Source organism: Zea mays, chromosome 7 (assembly GCF_902167145.1).
Source record: "Zea mays cultivar B73 chromosome 7, Zm-B73-REFERENCE-NAM-5.0, whole genome shotgun sequence".
Classification (NCBI taxonomy): Eukaryota; Viridiplantae; Streptophyta; class Magnoliopsida; order Poales; family Poaceae; genus Zea; species Zea mays.
The window spans coordinates 149,078,273-149,085,016 of NC_050102.1; positions in this window are offsets into that span (position 1 = coordinate 149,078,273).

The window sequence follows — 6,744 nt, forward strand, 5'->3', positions numbered from 1 at the left end:
CTGGCGTCACGGGACCCCGCACGAGAGACAGAAGAATCTCGAGCCCCTTCTCCAGGCCTTGAAGGCGTTGCGGGAGGGGGGACTCACCGCTGCGGGAGTGGTCGCCGCCATCCACCGTCGGAGGGTGCTTCCCTTGGCGGAGCGGCGGCTGCCGCTTTGGGAGATGACCCCGGAGGCTGACTGGGAGGGCTCGCGAATGTCCCCTGATCCTCTTCCCTTCGACGCCCTCCAATGGCGGGTGTCGGCGGCGATGGGGAAGCCGGACTCCCACGCCTACTCCCAGCTTCGGATGCGCCCCGACCAGGGGTGCGTAACTCTGGTGAGTGTTCACTCCCTCCTTCTTCATACATCGGGTTGCTCCGGGTTCTTATGATCAGGTTTCTTTCTCCTCTTCTTTAGGAGGTGGGGTGGCACAAGCCCTCCCTGCCACGGGTCCCGGAGGACGCGGTGGACCGAGCAGCGCGGCGGGTCGCCGCGGAGGAGAAGAAGAAGAAGAAGGACGCGGAGAAGGCCCGGGCCCGCGAGCGGAGGCGGGCTCGGGACGCCTTGGAGAAGCGCTGTCGCCAGCAGGAGAGGGAAGGACTCCCGAGGGAGCCGTCGCCGGAGACGCCCGACGACGACGATGACGACGATGATGAGGAGGAGGACGACATGGCCGCCCGTCTCGGCCTCAGCCCCGGCTTGGGGTGTGGCCAGGAGCCGTCGAGCCAGCCCCCGAGCGGGCCGACACCGTCAGTCCCCGGAGTTGGGGCGTCGGGGTCCCGGCCCGAGGCACGGGGGCGACCCGAGAGGTCACCTGACCCCTCGGCCGGAGGAGCTGAGGTGGCTCCGGAGGGCCAGGTCAGGGCGTCTGCTCCCCAGGGGCCGCCGCTCGTACCGGCGGCGCATGGGGGTGACCCTCAAGTCATTGCGACCGCGCCCGGGCAATCTGCTCCCCGGGCGTCCAAAGCAAGGGTGGCACCGAAGATGCCGGCGAAGCGGACCTCGGCGGCTGTTTCGGGAGCCGGGATCCAAGAAACCTCCCCCCAGGCGCGGTGGATAATGGCCCGAAGTGGGTGAGTATCTCGGAATGTCTTCGTCTTGGCTTCCCATTCATATGTCTCGGCCGTGATTTTCCTTTTCTCTTTTTTATCCAGCAAGCGAAGCCATGGCCAGACCGACCTGGCACCCCGGAAGGCCCTTAAGACGGCGCCGGACTGCGCGGCCAGCGCCGCCCCGGGCCTTGTCGTTCAGCCGACCCTTTCGCGGGGCATTTCACCGCAGGGGGCTCGGGCGTCGCCTGTCTCTGGGGAGCGGGTTCCCGAGGCTGGCTCTTCTGCCGAGGCGGCCATCGTGATAGGAGAGGCGGCTGACGCCGACGTGGTCCAGAGCCCGCCTGTCGTGCCGGCCATGCTGGCGCCCGCCGCTACCGAAGTTGCCGCCGTCCCTGTCGGAGAGTGACCGGTTGCTGCCAGCGTCGGGATGGCTGATGCGTCGGCGCCCAGTGCCTCGGAAGAGGTGGGCGTGGACGCGCGATCCGTCCAGCCGGGCGGCAGCCTCATCGCTGTGCGGCGGAGCCCCGAGGCCCGACGCCCGTTGCTCTGATTCCGGACCCACGAGGCCTCGGACCCTGTCTTCGTTCTCGACGATGAACAGGAGGACCAGTCCTGGGATGAGCTCCGCGAGCGTGCTGAAGCAACGGTGGGGTCGCTCCGGTCGTCGCTGGAGGTTTTCTGCAGGGACGTCCCCAAAATCCTCCAGGTAGCGGTTTCAGGCATACCTTTTTCTTTCTGTGAGCGAGACGTTCGTCGTCACGCCCTGTTTCCTTCCCCCAGGATCTGACGGTCCGGAGCGCCGCCAAGTCGTCGTTCATCCGCCGCGAGTTCGATGTCTGGGGCTCGCTGCGATCCCTGAGGACCTCGCTCGCCGGGGCTACTGCGCGCCTCTCTCAGCAGGATGCCAAGGTAGCGGACCTCCGGTTGCTCTGCGCTGACCTGAGAGCCGAGGCGGCAGCAGCGCGTGAGGAGGCGCAACGGCAGCGGTCGGAGTTCGTCCAGGTCGTCGAGGAGCGGGACCAATCTCGGGGTCGGGCTGCCGAGGCCGAAAGCCGGGCTGAGACCCTCGCGGCCGACCTAGCCGCAGCCCAGGTCGCGGCCTCGGAGCAGCGTGCCCGAGCCGGAGGTACGCCTTGGCCGTCCCTGGTTCTTGTTCTTGTCTGTTTCCTCTGCTTGTGCTTGAGGTCTTTCTTCTGGTTGTTCGCAGAGCTCGAGTCCGCCCTTGACGAGTCCGCCAAGGCGCTCGCCGAGGCGCTTGCCGGAGCTGCCGAGCAGAGGGAAGCTGACCTCACGGCCATGTCCGAGGCCGTCTCGGACGTTTATCGTATCCTTGGCTCCGGCGACGTCCCTTCAGGAAGCTCCCCTCAAAGCCACCTTCAAGCCTTGGGTGATCACGCGCGCGGCAGAGTCCGCGAGGCGCTACACCACGGCGTCAGGCGGGCCTTCGCCGTGCTCGCTTCCCACTACGTTGTGGACCTGGAACGGGTTAGTGAGGGGTACTGTCTTCCTGACGAAGACGAAGCTGCCCTGGCAGAAGTCCGGTGGCTCGACGCGGTTGCCGCGGGTCCGAGCGCGGCGCTGGCGACCACCTTTGAGGCAGAGATCCTTCCCCCTGCGCCGTCGCCGGAGGCCGAGATGGACCTTACCAACGGCGGGGACGGAAGTGAGGGCGCGGCTCCTTCCCAAGGCGGCGCCTAACTCTTGTTGGAACAATTTCTGTTGGATGTGCGTCTCACCGCGGCCGCTGAGGCCTGAACACTTTGTCTTTCTTGCATGAAGTCGTACTCTCCTTTCTTTCAATTTGCGTGTCTGTCCTAGCTTGTCAATAATAGGGTGGCTTCCCGAGTTGGGTCATTCTTCGTGGCAGGTGATGAGTGAGGTATCCCTAACCCGGAGGCACAGGAGTTCCTCGGCTCAGTCGGCCTCGCCACTTACATGTACCCACGTTCGCTCCTCGGGACCCTGCTTCTGACATAGCCGGGAGAACGCAAAAGCCCCTTTTTGATTGAAATTTTTTGATGCGGAGAAGTACACCCAATCTCGACGCAGAGGGGTTCCCCCTTTTTAGCCCCCAAGGGAGGGTCGGGCTCTGCCGAGGCGAGGCCGACCCTTCCTTGACGACCGACGCGCAGAGGCTGCCTGACGGGTCGGACTCAGGCCCAAATATCCAGCGAGTGCTCGGCGACATCCCTCGGTATGCCGGGCATGTCCGAGGGACTCCACGCAAAGACGTCGGCGTTTGCGTGGAGAAAGTCGACGAGCACTGCTTCCTATTTGGGGTCGAGCCCGGAACCGATCCAGATCTGCTTGGAGGTGTCGCCACTGGGGTCGAGAGGGACGGCCTTAACCGTCTCCGCTGGCTCGAAGTTGCCGGCATGACGCTTCACGTCTGGCACCTCTTTGGAGAGGTTCTCCAGGTCGGCGATGAGGGCCTCGGACTCGGCGAGGGCCTCAGCGTACTCCATGCACTACACGTCGCATTCGAACGCGTGTTTGTACGTGGGGCCGACGGTGATGACCCCGTTGGGGCCCGACATCTTGAGCTTCTGGTAGGTGTAGTTGGGGACGACCATGAACTTCGCGTAGCATGGCCTCCCCAGTACCGCGTGGTAGGTTCCTCGGAACCCGACCACCTCGAACGTCAAGGTCTCCCTTCGGAAGTTGGAGGGTGTTCCGAAGCAGACGGGAAGGTCGAGTCGTCCGAGGGGCTGGACGCGCTTCCCAGGGATGATCCCGTGGAAGGGCGCAGCGCCTGCCCGGACGGAGGACAGATCGACGCGCAGGAGCCTGAGGGTCTCGGCGTAGATGATGTTGAGGTAGCTGCCTCCGTCCATCAGGACCTTGGTGAGCCTGACGTCGCCGACGATGGGGTCGACGACGAGCGGGTATTTCCCCGGGCTCGGCACGTGGTCGGGGTGGTCAGCTTGGTCGAAGGTGATGGGCTTGTCGGACCAGTCTAGGTAGACTGACGCCGCCACCTTCACCGAGTAGACCTCCCGGCGCTCTTGCTTGCGATGCCGAGCCGAGGCATTCGCCGCATGCCCACCGTAGATCATGAAGCAGTCTCGGACCTCGGGGTACTCTCCTGCTTGGTGATCTTCCTTCTTGTCGTCGTCGCGGGCCCTGCCACCCTCCGCGGGTGGCCCGGCCCTGTGGAAGTGGCGCCGAAGCATGACGCACTCCTCGAGGGTGTGCTTGACGGGCCCCTGATGGTAGGGGCACGGCTCCTTGAGCATCTTGTCGAAGAGGTTAGCACCTCCGGGGGGCTTCCGAGGGTTCTTGTACTCGGCGGCGGCGACAAGGTCCGCGTCGGCGGCGTCGCGTTTCGGTTGCGACTTCTTCTTGCCTTTCTTCTTGGCGCCGCGCGGAGTAGACGCCTCGGGAGCCTCTTCCGATGGGCGGCCCTGGGGCTGCTTGTCCTTTCGGAAGATAGCCTCGACCGCCTCCTGGCCAGAGGCGAATTTGGTGGCGATGTCCATCAGCTCGCTCGCCCTGGTGGGGGTCTTGCGACCCAACTTACTCACCAGGTCGCGGCAGGTGGTGCCGGCAAGGAACGCGCCGATGACATCCGAGTCGGTGATGTTGGGCAGCTCGGTGCGCTGCTTCGAGAATCGCCGGATGTAGTCCCGGAGCGACTCTCCCGGCTGTTGCCGGCAGCTCCGGAGGTCCCAGGAATTCCCGGTGCGCACGTACGTGCCCTGGAAATTGCCGGCGAAGGCTTGGACCAAGTCATCCCAGTTGGAGATCTGCCCCGGAGGCAGGTGCTCCAACCAGGCGCGAGCAGTGTCGGAGAGGAACAGGGGGAGGTTGCGGATGATGAGGTTGTCGTCGTCCGTCCCACCCAGTTGGCAGGCTAGGCGGTAGTCTGCGAGCCACAGTTCCGGCCTCGTTTCCCCCGAGTACTTTGTGATAGTAGTCGGGGGTCGGAACCGGGTCGGGAACGGCGCCCGTCGGATGGCCCGACTGAAGGCCTGCGGACCGGGTGGTTCGGGCGAGGGACTCCGATCCTCCCCGCTGCCGTAGCGCCCCCCACGCCTGGGGTGGTAGCCTCGGCGCACCCTTTCGTCGAGGTGGGCCCGACGGTCGCGACGGTGGTGCTCGTTGCCGAGGTGGCCCGGGGCCGCAGGCGCGGTGTTGCGCGTGCGCCCGGTGTAGACCGAGGCTTCCCGCATGAATCGGGGAGTCGCGGCGTGAGGTTCCGAGGGGTACCCCTGCCTTCGGGAGGCAGAGCTCTCGGCCCGTCGGGCCGCAGCGCCTTCCAGGAGATTCTTGAGCTCTCCCTGGATTCGCCGACCCTCGGTGGTTGATGGCTCCGACATCGCACGGAGGAGCATCGCTGCGGCTCCCAGGTTCTGACCGACCCCGCTGGATGCGGGCGGCGGCCTGACCCTGACATCGTTGGCGACGCAGTGCTGGAGACCTTGGAGCAGGTGACGCATTTCTCCGGCCGGGGGTTGGCCCGCCCATACCTGCCCGACGTTCCGACGGATCGGCTCAAGCGCTCCTGCTCCCTCGTCGAGCCTGGCCTGCGCCCCGCGGACTTGCTCGAGCTGTGGGTCGTGACCCCCTGCCGGAACGGGGACCACAGCTAGCTCCCGCGGGATGTCGGCGCGAGGCACCGGCCTAGGAAGATCACCGTCCTCCGGCATGCCAAGATGGTTGCCTTCGGAGGGATCCCCAAGGTCGATGTGGAAACATTCGCGGCTTGGGCCGCAGTCCTCGTCGTCAAGGCTGCGGCTACCGTCGGAACAGTCAGAGAGGCAGTAGTCACATGCGGTCAGAAAGTCCCGCATGGCACTGGGGTTGCCAAATCCGGAGAAATCCCAACAGATGCTGGGATCGTCGTCTTCCTCGGACCCAGAGGGCCCGTAGGACGAGACGTCCGTCAACCGGTCCCAAGGCGACCGCATACGAAACCCCAGTGGGGTTGCACTCGCCTCAACGAGGGCGCCCGCCAAAGCAAGGTCGCTAGGCGGGTTGAGGCCGAGTCGAAATGATGTAAGATGGGAATTAGTCGATACCTTTTGGCCGACGAGGAGCGTCATAGTCGCGTCGGGGACTGGTTGCACCGTCGTCTCAGGTACGAGGGCGACGTCCTGCAAGCTCTCCGCGAGTGCGCTGGCGTCGTCCACTTGCTCAGGATTGGCGTGTTGCGGGGGGACGGCGCTCGCCTTTGTCTCGAACGCGAGGTCGACGCCCGGCGTGCCCTCCGTTGGGGCGCTGGGGACGTCGATTCGCTCGACAGCTGACGAAGCGCGGCCTCCCGCTTGGCCTTGGTTGCCCCGCGTCCTCCTCCGTTGGCGGGGGAGAGGACGGGGCGAGCTCGAATGTTGTTCTTCCACCATGCGGGGAAGATGTCGTCGATCCCGCCGCCGGCGGGCGGGTTGTCGGCCGCCATTGTCGTTGTCGCGCGGCGGTGGAAGGAGTATCATGTCGTAGCTGCCGTCGAAGGACATGAACTCAAGACTCCCGAAACGGAGCACCGTCCCGGGCCGGAGAGGTTGCTGGAGACTGCCCATCTAGAGCTTGACGGGAAGCTATTCATCAGCACGCAGCAGGCCCCTACCTGGCGCGCCAACTGTCGGCGTTTCGAGACCGGGGGGTCCCTGAGCCGACGAGTGAGTGTGCCGCGTGCCCCAGCCCAGATGGGTCGAGCGCGTGGGCGAGCGCGAAGGGGGGAGAGCGAGGTGGCCGGAGACGGGCGTGAGAG